Here is a 17,958-nt window from a genome sequence, read left to right on the forward strand (position 1 = left end):
ATTAATGAAGATGTTAAACAGGATTGGAGCCAGTATTGACCCCTAGGATATACCATTAATTACTGGTCTTCAGCTGGACTTTTAACCACTCATTTCTGCCCCTTGGTCCTGGCTGCTCAGCCAGTTTTCAGTGCGTTCGCATCCAGCTCATGCTCCAGCATTTTCTCTGTGAGGATCTTAAGGGAGACAGTGTCAAAGGCCTTACTGATGTCCAGGTGGACAACATCCACTGCTCTCCCCCCATCTAGAAGTTCATCAAGAAGTTCATCATAGAAGTTTGTCAAGTTGATCAAGCTTGACTTCCCCTTGGTGAAGCCATGCTGACTACATCTGATGACTTTGTGTCCTTCACATGCCTGGAAATGGTTTCCAGGATTAACTGCTCCATCACCTTTCTTCCCAAGGATGGAGGTGAGGCTGACTGGCCTGTGGCCTCTGGATCATTGTTCTTCCTGTTATTGAAAATAGGACTAACATGTGCTTTCCTCCAGTCTTCAGGCATTTCTCCCAAATGGCATGATTGGTCAAGGATCATCAAAAGTGGTCTTGGAATGATATCTGCCAGCTTCCTTGGTACTGATGTCCAAGTCTATCAGGGCACATAGACTTACAAGTGTCCAGTTTGCCCAAGTATTCCCTAACCTGATCCATTTCCACCAAGAATATGTCTCCTTGTTCTAGATCTTTCACCTGTTTTTTTGAGACCTGGGGCTCCTGCAGACTGTTCTTGCTGGTAAACACTGAGGCAAAGCAGCTATCCAGTACATCAGCTTTCCCTATCCTGTGTCCCCAGGGGCACCGCTTTATTCAGCCGTTCAGGGCCCACATTTCCCCATATTTGCATATGTAATTAAACTCCTAAAAATGTTCACAGGCAATATTTTCAGAGGTTTTACCTTTGAAATAATTTACTGTATTAACATAAGGGCCTTGCCACAAGCGCTGTGTACAAGCAAAGCTCTCTTCTGTTCATGTATTAGCATAAGGGCCTTATTACAAGTGAACCCATCTCTTCTGTTTCACAATCTGTTACATTATAATCATGCTCTACATGCTGTTATTGCTGTTGGGGATAGATCCAGCTGGTACTTATTATCTCGACAGATTCAGTGTATAATAGGAAACTTCATGTACTTGTATCAGTTGACTATAACCTACTTTAAGAGTAGAAAAACAGCCTATTTAGTGGGATAGCTAGCCACTAAAAGAAAAGAGTAAAAAATGCTCTGAGCAAATGAGGTTTATCTGTGTTTTTCTCTTCGTTGATATTCCTCAGATTTATTCAAGAATATCATTGTTATATAATTTCTTTGTGTTGTGAACTAATAATTAATCCAAGGAATAGATTTATGGAATAACATCAGCCAAGTTCAAGCGCCTTCAGTGCGTGTTGTATGTCTCTCCATGTGCACAGCTTGTGACGTATGTGTGGAAGCTGAATGTTTGCAGCTGCAAATCTATGGATAGGTTTAAAAAAAGCTGCACTTCTGTTTCGAACTGGCATGCATCAGCAGGTTCATTTGCAAGCCTGAGAAAATTTCTGCCTTCAAGCAATATTTCTCATATTATCATCATGTTAATGCTGGATAATGTAATAATACATTTTCAACCCTCAAATATGAGGTGTTAAATAAAAAAGAACCAGCTCTATTTTAAGAAAGTTTTTTTTTTTTGTTTGTTTGTATTTTGTTTTTTTTTTTTTGGGTGGCAAGTTTCACACATCCAAAACAGTACTTATAGCAGCATGCTCTTTCTGCACGGAGCTATTAGATGTTTTAAACGGAAAATATTTTTGAATTTTTCTTTCATTAGCAGTATCATCTTTCTCTGATTCTGTTTTTCTCTGCTTCTTCCACCTCCTTCCCTCCCACCTGCAATGTGCATCTTCTCAGTGGTACTTAGGCCAATCCAAGCATCAGCTGCCTTGGAAATGGGCAGACCCATCTCTGGCAAGATGTTCCCACTCCGTGTTAGCACAGACACGTGATATGCCAGATACAGAAACTGATACAGCTGAAAGCAACTTCAAGGAAAAAAAAAATAATCTGAATCACTTTCCTATAACGAGCAGTGTTGCAGAAGAAGAGAAGGCAACATGTGGCCAGGAAGAGGAATGGAGCAGAGCAGTGACCCCATTTTGGCAACTGAGGCACTGGTCTTTGCTTGCCCTGTAATTCCTTATCATCGCAACTGTTGTTAGCTTTGTGTGATGCTGGCTGATTCCTTGGTTGCATGGGAATGTGCAGAACTTCACTGGTCCTGCCACTCTGTGTGGTTTTCTGCCTTGCCCCTAGGCAGTCAGTGCAGCTAATGGTCAAGTGTACAGGAGAGCACAGGATTTCTGTCTGTACTACAGAATCTGTTTGCTCCTAAGTCCTGTAAAATGCTGCTTTACATGATGCCACGCTCGCGCTGCAGCTAAGCCACTTACTACAGTAGAATTTTTTATAGATGATGTTACACTGCAAGTGGATCTTCAAAGGTCTTCAAAGAAGACAGAGAGGAAAATCTGGTGCTAGAGGCTTCAGTAGATTAAATGTGATGTTGACTTTCTCCATTTAGACATAAAATGAAAATTTGGTGAGATATACTAACAGTCAACCTCTTCTCCTTATATTTTATTTGTGCTTTTTCCTTGTATTTTAGTTGGCCCTGTGTGCGCATGTGGCAAAAGATATTTGTGCTCTGTCTATGTGCTTAGCAAAATTTGTGCTCCGCTCATCTGTGCTTCCAATGATGGTGTTTGTTCTAGGAGTAAACTGGAACAGCATTGTTGATACAAGGACAAGTGGCTCAGCTTCCTTTCAGCGGAGAGGAATTCCTGATGCCACTTACGTAAGTATCTGAAGGGGTTTAGCAAATGGCTAATAAGTGACTCTCAGCTCACTAAAATATGATTCAGCACCAATGCAGACAGGGATGAACACACACTTCCATTTTTTTCATCTCTCACTTTAGCTTTATCTTCACTTCTTACACTATTTTTCCTCATATTCCTCGTACACAGAGGCCAAATTTAATTACACCCCCTCCCAACACAAACAAAAACCCAAAGCCAAACCACAGTGATTCCTGAGTCTATCAAACACAAAAAGTCTTTGCCTAAATAAGGTTTTGTTTAAATTACATGATCTGTGTATTAAAATGATCAGTCTTATTTTTAAGCACAGGAAATGCATTGTAAAATACTTCTGTTTCTTCACTGAGGTGTGCTCATCAGTAAATGTAAGGACTCTTTTCAACTCTGAACCATTTACAGCATAGCTCAACTCTTAGTTTTGGGTAGCTAGTTTCATAATGGTTAATTTCACTTAAGCTCTCAACTTCTAGGAACTACGCTCTGGGTTTCAAGGAGGTAAAGAATGTAGGCAAGTACATCTCATATCATGTCAACCCCCCAAGTTTTATTCCTCAAAATATTTTGAGGTAATGCAAAGAATTGAGGCACAATCTAAGGAAATGGGTGTTTGCAAAGAACGTGCAGGTTACCTTTAGTGAATGCTTCAAGTGTATGTGAGAACACTGGTGTTCAAGCTTGTTCCTTGCTCTCTATCACCATCAGACTTTCTAATCTTCTTGACATTGCAGCCTCCTGAAATGACAATTTTCACCAAAATAGGCACATTAACCAAATATACCAGTACAAATGAGTACTACTTACCTTTACTGAACAGTTTGCAGAGAGGGTCTGCCTAGGGCCTGCAATGCCCGGTAGGGTACAACAGCCATACCACCTACTTTTTGCCCCTAGTTTAGAAGATGTGCATTAGGGCAGACTCAGCAGGTACTGCTCTGTAGGTACCTGGTGATGGAGTCTTTACAATGCCTGTCTGGAAGTGAGTGTTTATTAGGCTAGTTGCAAAGGCAACTTCATACCCCCTGAGGCAGTGGTTCCTGTGTGTTACAGAAGGCATTAAAACACTTCTGCAAAGAGGTTGAATATAAATGCAGCAATTCTTAGTGCCTGTCTAACCCTGTGCAGAAAGCTGTGGCAGCAACAGCCAGCTACGTGCCTTGAAGTCACAGTGGAGGATCTGTGTTTTGGACCAGAAGAGGCTGCGCTGGAGGATGGTGTTACAGTTAGCTGTGCTAGCGGGAGGCAGATGACTGGTTTTAGCACCTCACAGAAGTGCTGCTGTGAGAACAGGCTACATGTGACATAGTGGTTGCCTGAACTTGGAAGGGTGAAATAGAATTTAACACTTGGACTCATATTTGTGCACAGCTGAAATTTATTCTTCACTGGGCATGGAGTTTTTAAAAGATGAAGAAACAATTGCGTCTTTATGTCTCTACAGGCACATGTAGCACCATGTATACCTATGAGTTCAAAATTTGATCTTAACACACTTTCCATAACTTTACAGATAATTCTCTTCAGCCTTAAGATGCTTGTCTTTTATCTTTAAATATCTATATTTTCAGGCAGAATGAGACTTTATTTTACTGCAACACAAATGAGCCACAGCACACGAGCTAACTGTTAAGATTAGTTAATACAGTGTTAACCATTCTTAGAACATGGAGCTTAGTAATGCTGGTAGTGTAAACACAGAGCTAGAATTGAAGTCTGAATTTTGGAGGGTAAATTTTATTTGGTAACAGTTCTGGCTCATTCTTTTCTGTTGCATTTGATAATCCCAAGGTTCTGGGGATTGCTTTTACTTTCAGTATTTGAAACATAATGGTGTGTCATAGGGATGTGATGAAAATTTTGAGAGCTTGTTTGTTTTTGTTTCTTTTAGGCTTTATATTTTACATATACATGTATATGTATTTTCCCTCTAGTTGATCTGCTGTTAACAGCTGCTTTGGCTTTAGCTTATTGGTGGTTAACAGTCTCCCCAGAGTGGTGACTCGCGGTAACTGCAGACTAGCTACGTGCATAAGCACTTCCTCTGGTACACATGAGAAGTTCAAATGTAAAGTAAACTATGATCCAGATATATTTTAAGAATGCATGTTCAGGAACACGCTGTTTTATCGATTACCACTTTTGCAGTCTAAACTTTACCTTTTCTGTAAGACTTCAAGTGCATAATTAGTCACGGAGAAGTCACGTATTTAAAAAGCTTACACCTGTGAACTACTTTAGATAACATGGAACATATGGTATGACAGCTACTACCATCTCTAGCTACTTCTGCATTTAGGTCAAAACTAATCTTGTACTTTTGGATTATCTGTGATCTATATTCTCTAACGAGGTGATAGTATTATAGGTCCAAATCCTACATGGAGGTGAGCTCTATGTGTTATGCTGTTTTACGACGAAATAATGATAGAGCTGAACTCAGAACACTTTCCTGGTGAGATTAAGTTATTAAATACTAACATTATTGTTTAGTGAATAACTTCATGGAGCTGCTTCCTATTCAGACAGCTGGTTCAAGCCACTGCTTTCTGTGATGTAAGCTAAGACAAGTAACTTTCAGATACCTACATTTAGGTATCATCTTTTTTTGTCTGGAAGCAATCTCACTCTTGAAGCCCAGTTCTTCTGTCCTCACAAGGGCATTTACTGGAGGTGCCATAGGGTATCACCCCATCTGGTCTCTTTAAAATAGAACATTCAAAATATCTGGGATATAGGGGATTTATTTTTTTTTCTTTGTGTGTGTGTGTATGATGCTTTTAGTACCTTAGAAGTCTGAAAGAGAAATGTGAAGACTGATAAGAGTAAAATCTGAAGAGGAACAGGTGTGTGGGGGAGTTTCAGGAGGAATGATTGAAGGAGAAAAGAGAGTGGCAGACCTTGATGGCATTCAGTCAGCAGCTTATCAGTGTCACAGCTTATGTTGAACACAATTTCTCAGGACAACCAGACTGTAGGGGTTTAAAAAAAATAATTGTCTGAAATGGACTATACTTAGGCTAATACGAGGGGTTGCCTGAAGCTATTGATTGCAAGGAGCCATACAAATCCCAGAGAGAGAGATGAAAATTAGTGGTTAAGCAGCTCTGTCTATTATTGACTCTACAAAGCGGGACATAGAATGGAGATGCAAAAGGTCAAAATCCCTGCAGCTCCTAATGCGCACACCCAAGACCTGCATGCTGTTACCAAGCCAAAACCCAGGAGACATGAGGAAGACTGTGTACCTGGTGTGCCCTGTCCTTTGCGTCACTGTAAGCTGTCGGGGTCAGAACACTAGGACACACACATCCTGGGGCTTGTACATGCGTGGATACAAGAGAATGAAAATGTCCCTCCAAACAATAAAATAGGCATTGCTACCTTAGCTGAGCTCTGTTGCTGTAATATTGCAGCATTTCCAGTTCCTTGTTTCCACAGGCTTTACTGCCCAAGGTGACCTAGAAGCCTCTGATAACTGAGCAAGCTGATCTGAAGAGCTCAGAACTTGCTGTGTTGGAAGAAATGACTGACTGCAGGGATCTGGCATTGCTGTAGACAGAGACTGGGTTGATTGCATATGCAGGCCTAATATAGTGACACGTTTTTCTGAGTTATCCAAGCATAATATTCCACTGAAAAATGCATTTACAATGTAAAATGGTATATGTACCCTTATGCTGTCATGAATCAGCATTGAATGTCAATAATTTAACTTACATTTTTCTTTTGAAAAAGGGTCTCTGGCATGGAACTGTCAAATGATTATTATCTAGTATTTATTGTGTGACAGCAGCCAAAAGATCTGATTCAGAATGGATTACTTTGCAGCTGGTGTTGTTACTAAAAACACACATATATAAAATGGCAATGCCTGCCTGAAAGGGGGGGTCTAATGCTAAGTTCTTGATTTAAACAAAAGTTCAGCGGAAGCATAAATGCATTTGAGTAGGGAAGAGTTCAATGTTCAAGTGCTAAGCTGACATTAGTGTATTAGAGTGTATGGGGGTGAGCTTTTAAAGTTGACCTGCTGACTGTTCCCCCATACCCTACTTCAGTTTTTGTCCTGGAGCAGCCTCAGAGTGAAAGAACTGGATTCTCACTCCGAAAAATGCTCCAGGAGCCACCTGATGTTCACCAGCCACAGATGGGTGTTCAGTTCATGGGGAAAGATGAGAGCTAGTCCAAAACAAATAAGCAGATGGACCTTAGCCATGTCTAGGGTGAAGGGCAGGTCCTCAGGACCAAGAGGTTTTCCTTATAAATGTGCTCCTATCTGTCCACATTACCTCCTGGTGGTCTACAATGCCACACTGCCACATGCTGCCATGCTCCATAGGTAGTGTGCCACCCCATAAAATGTTTTAATGGCTGATAAGGGAACGGCTGCAGTGCTTGGAAAGACATGAAATTTCTTTCTGGTAAGTAGCCTGAAGCTTGAAGTGGGAGACGAAGTTAGAGAGGTGTACATGTAGTGTGTGTGGGAGGGGAACCTTTTCAAAAACTCTTTTCTAATTTAGCAGTACCTCCCATTTCCAAGTGAATGCAGTGTCATGGGTTCAAAGCAGTGTATACGCAAAGGTGGACAGACCATTTTCCTTGGGAGCTTATGACTACTAATGTGAGCTTATAAATAAATTAAGGAGTGCCTTCAAGAAAAAAAGAAATCTTCTTTCTGAGCTAGAGAAATGTACTTTCAGGAAACAAGTGTCTGCAGTTAGTACCCTCTGCTGTTTCCACAAGAAAATTAGACATCAACCTTTTTGAGAGACCTTATATATATATTTAACATCAAATTAGTGAGAGTCTAACTGTAAATATATTTTTACTGGATTCAAGCAAATTGATTTGTGCATGAATGATGTTTTGTGACACAATTACAATATATTAATTGTGTCTTCTGTGTCACTTGCAAGAATGTCATTATTGTAATAGGAAATTGTAGATATGACTGAAGATGTATGTCTGTTATGGGTTTAGTTATATTAAAAATGAATGTCTGAGAGATGTGTTGCACTTTTTATTAAAGTTTAATCTAGTATCAAAAATAGCAATAATATCACAAGAGACCTCACGGCCCTGTAGTGTAAATTTTCTGCTCACAAGACAATTTTAAAAAGGCATACGACTATTCTTTTTTTGTTTCTTCTTGGCTAGTAGATGTTGTTCACATAAAATAACAACGTTAAGGATATATGCCCCTGCAGTATGGTAAAGTTTTCTGCAGTGTTTCTACAAAGCACATAACACTTATTTCCACAGATGCCTAAAATAAATGTCCAACATGCTACAATTCTAGAAAAATAAGGATGAAAGTGTGTACAGTAGTGACTGCTGTCAAATTCTGTTAAAATGGTAACAATGAGATCGAATGTGTCTGTATTTGCTGTGAAATTTGGCTGTCAGACCTCAAAGTATGTGACAGGGAGCAGCATTACTATGTTGGCATGTGGGTAGGCAAGTCAATGATTAATCACTGTACTTAAATGCTGCTGCTAGTGTCTGGTCCCTGGGCCTACCTGAAACACACCTGGAGTCTTTATCAACCTTTCAGTGCTTGGAAAATCAGTAGAGAGTGGGCGTATGCATTTTGGTTCTCTCACATAATGTGAAAATACAGTCATGGTAGCGACTGTTCCCTGTATGCGCCACCAATGAGGCTGGTGGTGTGGAGGAGGCTGTACGTTTTCAGATGTGTAAAAAGATTTGTACAGACTTATCTCTTTATTTCCCTCCCCTGCACAGAGAGATCATTTCTCTGAAATTACTAAAGGAAGGTGATCTCCACTAACGAGGCTCTCAGTGATGCTGGAACACGAAGAAAAACTAGGAAAGCCCTAGGATGGGAAAATGGGGCAGCTAAAACGTCTGCTGTCACTGAGATGCTCTAGAACTTGGTGGACAAGGGGAGGAAGAGTTAGAAAGCACTTGATTCTAATTGTAAGCAGTTGTGGCTACAAAAAAGAAAAAGAAAAGAAAAGAAAAGAAAAGAAAAAGCTTAATTTTTACAACAGTTGATTTTAGGCCTTTCCAATAGATAACAATCAAACTTCAGAAGAAGAAGCTGTGAATAAATAACAGAGGCTACAAAGTCCTGTTTGTTACTTAAAATGAAAGAAATAAGAAAGGTTTAAGGTGTGAGTAACATTTACCTCCTCCAAGGTAGAGAAGTTTTACTTTTTCTGGGGCATGCACGTGATTTGTAAGGGGGAACTCGAGCCTTAGAGAAAACAGATAGTTGAAAGGAATTAATGAAAGGTCACTGGAACAAGGTTCAGAGTTAGATTATGTACCCAATAATCTGACAAATAAAAACCATATGTCTTTAGGCACAATGCAGCCTGTTAACTCAATAGCAGAGAAATTACACAAAGTGATTAAGGAAGCATAAGAACGTGTGTATTTATAAGTGTGAGTATTTTCATATCAAGCAATGCTGAAAGTAGATGTTCCTTCTTGCATGATTGTCAGGGGGTGGCTGTGCATCTGTACAGACTGCCTGCCCCTGCCAAAGATGGTTTATTTCTCTGTGGTGACTGCCACAGAAAGGTTATTTTGGGACTGGGAACTCTAATTGAAAGGTGGGAATTTTCTTATATTAAGCTCCAGCTAGTACTGACATTACAAAAATTCGTAAGGCTTTGAGACTAAATGAAGTACTAAAAGCAAACAAAATGTAGTGATATTCTATAGCATATTTTATGCTTCAGGAAAAAATGTTGCCAGAAAGATGGTAGACTTTTTTTTTTTTTTTTTTTTTTTTTTTCCCCTTCAAGGCAGAAAAAAAGACCACAAATAACTTACATGCTTTCTTGTGATAGTGTTCTAATTTCCTTGAGGTAAACTCACTAGAGAGTGTTACAACTAAATAAGTGATCATGTTTAGTAAATATATATATATATTGCCATGTATTACATATTTTTCAGCTGTAGCAATCTATGACAATGGGACAGAGCATGCTGAATTTGAACATAGTAAGTTTGTGGAAGAGGGGAGGTTTAGACCTGACATGGCTAGAGCCAATTATCCCTAATGTAACAGTGTATTGGGAAGTGGTATCAATCAAGCACATGCTAGAAAAGACAACAGAATCACTGTGATTCACATTTAACATTGTTAAACTGCAGAGTGATGTTAACGAAGCAGAAGTTGTTAATTGCTAATAATTTGGTCGCTACTTAGAAGAATGTCTATTTTGTTTGAAAGTCTAGTTGGCATTTGCAGGTGTATGAAAACCTGGATAAGGAAAAAAAAAAAAACATCCTGTAAAGCTAACAGAGTTTAGGGTGCAGAGAGTTCTTCACATTTCATGAAAATGATTGTGTGAATTTATCTCCATTGTGCATTGAAGCACTGTACAATTGTCAGGTCAGTTGTATATACATGTAGGTAACCTCCTATAATCATGAAAGCTTGCATCTCCAGTTTAGCTATCTACCATGGAGAAATAAACAGTGTTTTTACTCTTACTCACAGAGAGTTGTAAGAATAAAGGTTATAAGTCTTCAGTTTTGCCTGAGAAAGGAGCAGTTATCTTAGCAGCTATGTCTACACCCCCATCTTATCTGCAGCCAGACTGGATTTGGAGAGAGTTAAAGTAGATCTGAGTAAACTGGTGTCTATCTGAATGCACAAAATTCCTCTTTGATTTCTGGATTTCTGAATATGTGTTTCTGAAACACATACCTGTGTTTCGGTGGCTGTCTCTGTGCTACTTCGCTATCGCTGCAGCTATTGGTCTGGGAGCATACTCGGTAGATGTTGCTGTATTGCTTCTGATGCTGGGGCTGGTTCAGGGATGCAGGCACTGCTTTGTTTTGTGCAGCATTGATGTGCCTTGTGTATAACTGCTGGGAAAGAAATGCCAGTGCTGTCAAAAGAAATAACCTTCAAAGTCTTATGACTTTGGCATCCCAAATAGCTATATATTTTGGAGAAATAAGCAACATTTATTGAACTTGAGATTGACTTGAGATCAGTAGGTCAGACTTGGGCATTTGCCTGAAAGAGCATCACCTTTGTCAGGTCAGTGTTGACAGGGATGGATTAAAGCCAGTTCAGTTAGTGAGCCAGGGAATGCTGCAGCCAAGGTGTAGGGGAGCTGCCCCTGCTGTGACAGCCAAGCCTGCTGTATGTTTGGGTTTCTATGTGGTATGTTAATAGCACTTGGCTCTTTCAGATAATTTGAAAACTGTTGTGGAAGGACTGCTAAATGAAGGGTCACATTCAGCAAGAATTAATTTAACCTCAAGCAATGATATGGCTATGATGTAGGTTTGTACCACTGAGGTTTGTCTATCAGCACTGCTACCTTTTAAACTGGTAGATGTGTTTAACCTCACAGTTATTTATCATATATTGCTCTCTTTGGAATAGCTGCACATTTCCATCTGCATATGGACATGCAATAATCTCAAACCTATTAATACATTTTACTCTGGCTTTCTGGGCCATTTAATGGGCTGTGAAATGGTACTGAAATGTGAATTACAAAAAGAAAAGCCCAAAGTACTACCTGTAATGGATTTGTGTGTAGTATGAAATAGCTGTCTCTATGTTTGCAAAAGATGACTTTATCTTCAGTCTTGGGGCAAAAACACAGCTGTAATTTGAAGGTATTGTATTTTCAGCTCAGTGTCATACTTTCTAGAAATATATTAGAGAGGACAATGAAGGTGCAATGCAATTCCAAATAGAACCATTTTTTTTCCAATTCATTTCTGAGACATTGAAATAAATATTTGCCATCTGGAATTTTCAGTTGTATAAGGTTTCCGTAAGAGTGCATATTATTGTAAGGCAGTTTATAGAGCAAACAATATCTAGTGTCAATGTACAGTATTGTGCACTAAATCAATGAGAGGTGCTTTTGACTTCAGGTTTGCTCAGGTTCACAGATGAATTCATTAACTTCAGTCTCAGAAGTTGGCTGTGAGATGTTTTAGCCTCCTCATGAATGCATTCACATTCCTTTGTTCTAGGACATGCAGGTGCCTTGCTAACAGAGGATGCTATTGATTAAAATAACTGCATTTTTATTTGTTTGTTTTCTTTCTTTCTTTTTTAAGTACTGTAGAGTAACTTACTGGGTTGGTGTCCCCATGGAAAACATCCAAAGAATTTCAGTGGGCTTTATGAAGAAATACAATTGATTCAATGAGTTACACTTCATTGCCTTATCTCATGTTTTGTTGTAGTAAGATAGGTCACCATTACTGATGACATCCATTTTTTGATGCTGAAAACTTGTAACACTTTGAGCATTTAAACCCAAGTTACTCTGGGCAGTATCGTATTTGGTACTGTCTACCCCAAAGTCTCATTTCCTATTAAAAAATAAGTGTGAAATGTGGGGTGGAAAAAAACTCAGGATAAAAGATAAAAAACAAACAAACAAACAAAAAAAAATGGATAGGACACTTTAAAACTTTTTGCTCTGGAAGTGTACAAATAACATAAGTATTCCTACTCCCATGTCAAAGACATCTTTTAAGATACTGAATCACTCTTGTCTTTTAACCTGCTGTGTTCCTGCTGCTTCTTTCATCCCATTTCCCAGACAAGTCTGTGGCTTTGCACCATCCTGGCTGTACGTACTGCAGACAGACAGGGTGCAAACACCCCAGTGCGCTCCATTCAGTGCAAGGTGTATGTCACCCTGAAGCCACCCCTGGCACCACCTTGCTTCAGGGAGTGACTGGAGGGCATCACACAGTGAGCAGCACAGGGAGGAAATCAAGAAAGGAACTGGACAGCTTTTGTGTCAGTGTGTTTGTTTTGTGTAAAGCATCTTCTCGAGCCTTAGCTGGCAGTCTGTGAGCTGCAGATTACGTTTTGCCGTTGCTAGGTGGCAATGTGTCTTCAGGAAAGGAGGGTCGGGGAAGGGGGCTTTGCTGTGGCGCTTCAGACGCCTGTGAGGTGGCAGGACGAGGGGGAGAAGCTGCAGACTTCCCCCCCCCCCCCCCCTCCCCCCCTCCCGTTTTTGGGGCAGGGGGGCATCTGGCTCATGTATAGACACTCACAACCTTTTATTATTGATTTGTGTTATGCCGGGGGAAGGAACTAATCCGTGTTTTGCCTTAAACTAATTTAACACACAGGGCATGAGAGAGGGATGTCAATGCCAGGCGCAGGCCAGAACTGGGGAACAGCGGGTGCCTCAGGCCGGGGTGCTGCAGGGCCACCTTGCTGCCGCCCCATCCCGGCCTAGCTGTTCTGCTCCAGGGGGTGGCTGGGAGCTAACAGGGAGGAGGCTTGTTGACTAACTTAAAGGCTGATGAGTATTATTGTTTTATTATTATTATTTTACATATTTATTTATTTATTTATTTCCAGTTAGCAATGTGTTGCAAGATGTAAGCCAGAGATGTCTTGAAATCTGCTGTCTCAAGAGGCCATTTTGAGAGTACCTTTGCTTCTGGCTCTCCTCCTCTCTGTAAGAAGACCTCATGTTACTTGACTAAACATAGATTAAATTACCCAGTGTTGATTTATTTGCTGGAGATAGCTTTTGCTGTAGAGCAAGACAGTCCCATATTCTGAAAGCTGTGATCTGTATAAACAAATGCCATTTATTATAGATGGTGTAATATGTTCCAGCTTTATTTGTTCTGAGCAAGATGTGCCAAGGATACATCCAATGTTTTTTTTTTTTTATACTGGCAGTTGGGGGTGGAAGGGAGAATTCTTTTCATCCATCTGATCCTGGTTGTTATTTACTCAGAAATGACAATTATTTTAAAGAGAATTAATTATGAGCCGCTCAGAGAACTCTAGTTCAGTGCAGCTGGTTGTCAATGATCTACTCAAAAGCTGTAATTATTACAGGTTTGGAAAGAGAGCTGAAATGACCCAGATGGTTAGTATGATTAAACTGATCCAAAAGTCACCAGAAGTAGTACTAATACTCTGTTTCTACTGGGTACAACAGTGCATATAGACCTGCTATAGCAGGGGACAGGTGCTAGCAGACCAGGCTGAGGTGTCTGAGAGCTGTATCATAAAGACATCAAGTTGGACAGGCTTCTGAAGCACAGAGTCCCTAGTGTTGAAAGCTGAGAGGTTAAAAAACAAACACTGAATGAACTAGAACCCCTCTGCCAGCCTCTGAGTGGTTATTCACCCGTATACAGTAAAGGGATAAAACAAAGAAAATAATCTGAGAAGGAAACTGAGGGCAAGAAGAGCCCCAATCAGAGTAGAAGCTCTGGAAAACAATCAGGACAAAGTTTAAGCAGTGTTCTGTTTTCTATCATGTCTGCAAGCACTATAATCCAACAAAAAATAAGTCTGTCAATAGTCTTACATGTGACTAGTTTTGGAGCACTTGATGTACTCTGGCAGTAATAGCTATACAAATGTGCTAGTGGAAGCTGCTTCCCTATGATAAAAAGAAACACGTGACAGAAATGTTTAAAAGAAGCGAGGAAAAAGCAAAAAATGCATTGATGTGAAAATGTATTCATAACTGCTAAATCTGGTAATAGTAGGCGAAAAGAGATGCTGGGAGGACCCTTGAGACTGAAAAATATAAGGGAAGGATCGTAGATGCTATATGCTTTCTTCAGCTAAATGAACTTCAGTTCAGCTTGAGGAAGCTTTTAAAGCTTGGCAGGTTGTTTCCATAAAATAGGGCCCTTCATGGGAAATAGCTGTAGTAATATCAGAGCATGCACCAGTCAGGTGGCTGTGGGGTTCCAGTGAAGCACTGGTGTAGCGTATGTATTCTAGGAGTTCATATGGAATGACTCTGGTTTCTCTTCAGATTGTATAAATCTTTTGCATTTTACTAAAGATTTCCGTGGAGAGGAACAAGCCTTTTTTTCTGGTATCAAGGCCACTTGAGGCAGCCCTCGTGAGGGAGGCTGACAAGGCACAGGTGGAGCCAGCAGCACCTCTTTCCTTGCCCTTCAAAGGCAGTCCCCAGGGAGCAGGGGGCAACCAGGATGGGCAAAGAGGACATGGTGTGGCAGTTTGCATGGGCACTGTGCACTCGGAGAGGGCAGAGCATCTCTCCCTGCTCAGGAGAAGTTCATCTACCAGCTGTCTACCTATAGCTAAACCGCCATGGTCTGCACTAGGAGGAGAGCTCTTTCTAGAAAGTTTGTGGCAACCCAGACTGAGTGCTCACTCAAAAATGCGGCCCTTGAGGTCTCTGGATGCACAGAGTGCCTGAGCCTGTTGCTGCCCTCTGAGGGCAGCAGAGACACCATGTGTGTGAGGTGTGTAAGCAGGTGGATGACCTGGTCAGCCTGGCGGCTGAGCTCAAGGAGGAGGTGGAGAGGTTAAGGGCTATCAGGGAGTGTGAGGAGGAGATAGACTGGTGGAGCAACTCCCTGCCAGGCTTGAAGGAAAGGCACTGGGGTGAGACACCCAAAACAGTGGTGGACCCTTTTCCATGTTGCTGTCAGGCAGATAAAGGGGACCTAGGAGATGAACAGGAATAGAAACAGGTCCCTGCTCGGCATCACAGAGAGCTGCCCTCCCTACTAGCCTCACATTCCCAGGTGCCCTTACACGACAGATTTGAGGCTGTGGAGCTTGAGAGGGTGAGGATGAGGTGGAAAGTCCACCCAGGAGGTTGCCTAGCGCAAGGAAGTCGACTCCAAGCCTCAATTCTGCCTCCACTAAGAAAAAAAAGTTGTGTAATTGTTGTAGGTGACTCCCTTCTCAGGGGAACAGAGGGCTCTGTATGTTGGCCTGACCCTACCCATTGGGAAGTCTGCTGCCTCCCTGGGTCAGGGACATTGCCAGAAACCTTCCCAACATGGTGCACCCCTCTGTTTACTATCCTCTATTGATAGTCCAGGCTGGCAGTGATGAAATTGCTGAGAGAAGCCTGAAGGTTATCAAATGGGACTTTAGGGGACTGGGACGATTAGTAGATGTATTGGGAGTACAGATGGTGTTTTCCTCCATCCCTACAGTGGCAGGGAGGGGTACAGAGAGGAGCCGGAAAGCCCACCTGATAAACATGTGGCTCAGAGTTTGGTGCCAACACAGATTTTTATTTATTTTCTGACCACTGAGTGCTTTACTCAGCACCTGGCCTGATAGCTGCAGATGGGTCCACCTGTCTCTAAGGGGAAAACTGATACTAGCCCAGGAGCTGGCGGAGCTCATTGAGAGGGCTTTAAACTAGGTAAGAAGGGGGACAGGGATGAAATAAGGCTTGTTAGAGGTGTTCCAGGGGAACAATGTCAGGGCCGGGGGAGAAGGCAATGGCCCAGTTGAAGTGCATCTACACTGATACATGCATCATGGGCAACAAACAGGAGGAGCTGGAAGCCATCATGCAGCAGGCAGGCTATGACTTGGTTGACATCACTGAAATGTGGTGGGACCACTCCTATGACTGGAGTGCTGCAATGTCTGGCTATAGGCTCTTCAGAAGGGACAGGCAGCACAGAAGGGGTGGTGGTGTGGCTCTCTGTATTAGAGAGTGTTTTGATGTTGTGGAACTTGAGGCTGAGGCTGGGAATTATAAGGCTGAGTCCCTATGGGTTAGGATCGACAAGAAGGCCAACAAGGCAAGCATCCTGGTGGGGGTCTGTTACTGACCACCAAACCAGGATGAGGAGATGGAGGAGGCATTCTACAAGCAGTTGGCAGAAGTTGTGCAATTGCCAGCACTAGTTCTCTTGGGGGATTTCAACTTCCCAGACATATCCTGGAAATACAATACAGCTCAGAGGAAGTAGTATATGAGGTTTCCGGAGAGCATGGAAGATAGCTTCCTGATGCAGCTGGTAAGTGAGCCTACCAGGGGAGGTGCCCTGCTTGACCTTCTCTTCACAAACAGAGAAGGACCAGGAAGGAAACAGAGAGATGTGGTGGTCAGGAGCTGTCTTGGACAGAGTGACCACAAAATGGTAGAGTTCTCTATTCTTGGTGAAGACAGGAGGGAGATCAGTAAAACTGCTACCTTGGACTTCTGGAGGGCAGACTTTGAGCTGTTCAGGACACTGCTTGGCAGAGTCCCTTGGGAGGCAGTTCTGAAGGGCAGAGTTGTCCAGGAAGGCTCGGCACTCTTCAACAAGGAAATATTAAAGGCTCAGGAGTGGTCTGTCCCCATGTGCCTAAAGACAAGCTGGTGTGGAAGAAGACCAGCCTGGTTGAACAGAGATCTGTGGCTAAAGTTTAGGGAAAAAAAAAAAAAAAAAAAAAGAGTGCTGAAGCCAAGTGCTGGGTCCTGCACTTGGGGCACAACTACCCAAAGCAGTGCTACAGGCTGGAAGATGAGTAGCTGGAAAGCTGCCTGGCAGAGAAGGACCTGGGAGTATTGGTTGATAGTTGGCTGAATATGAGCCAGCAGTGTTCTCAGGTGGCCAAGAAGGCCGACAGCATCCTGGCTTGCATAAGAAACAGTGTGGCCAGTAGGTCTAGGGAAGTGATCGTCCCCCTGTACTTGGCTCTGGTGAGGCCGAACCTTGAATACTGTGTTCAGTACTCACTACAAGAAGGACATCAAGGTACTTGAACATGTCCAGAGAAGGGCGACAAAGCTGAGGGATCTGGAGAACAAGTCTTATGAGGAGTGGTTGAGGGAGCTGGGGTTATTTAGCCTGGAGAAGAGAAAGTTCAGAGGCAACCTTATCATTCTCTATAGGTACCTTAAAGGAGGCTGTAGTGAGGTGGGAATTGGTTTATTCTCCCACGTGCCCGGTGATAGGACAAGGGGGAATGGGCTAAAGTTGCACCAGGGCAGGTTTAGGTTGGATATTAGGAAAAAGTTCTTTACTGAAAGGGTTGTTATTGGAATGGGCTGCCCAGGGAAGTGGTTGAGTCACCATCCCTGGAGGTCTTTAAAAGACGTTTAGATGTACAGCTTAGTGATATGGTTTAGTGGAGGACTGGTTAGTGTTAGGTCAGAGGTTGGACTAGGTGATCTTAGAGGTCTCTTCCAACCTAGATAATTCTGTGATTCTATGACTTGGTGGAAGAGGAAAGGCAAAACAACAGAGTGCCTACTGGAATGTTGTGTAGGTTCAGAAAGTGCTCTCTTCATTTGACTAAATTACATAATGGAGACAGTGAACTGTGGTTCATTATCATGGATATTTTGTTCAAACATCAATTGAAAACAAAATTAAAAAAAAAGTCA

The 17,958-nt window shown here is 41.9% G+C and overlaps 1 non-coding gene across 1 annotated transcript; it reads left to right on the forward strand.

Annotated features, from left to right (window-relative positions):
* The first annotated feature begins 14,599 nt into the window (after positions 1-14,599).
* LOC137856586 (U5 spliceosomal RNA) lies at positions 14,600-14,718 on the forward strand. Its single transcript, XR_011096606.1, has one exon. It is a non-coding gene; the product is annotated as a U5 spliceosomal RNA (small nuclear RNA).
* Positions 14,719-17,958: the final 3,240 nt, after the last annotated feature.

The sequence above is a fragment of the Anas acuta genome, chromosome 4, assembly GCF_963932015.1.
Source record: "Anas acuta chromosome 4, bAnaAcu1.1, whole genome shotgun sequence".
Taxonomy (NCBI): Eukaryota; Metazoa; Chordata; class Aves; order Anseriformes; family Anatidae; genus Anas; species Anas acuta.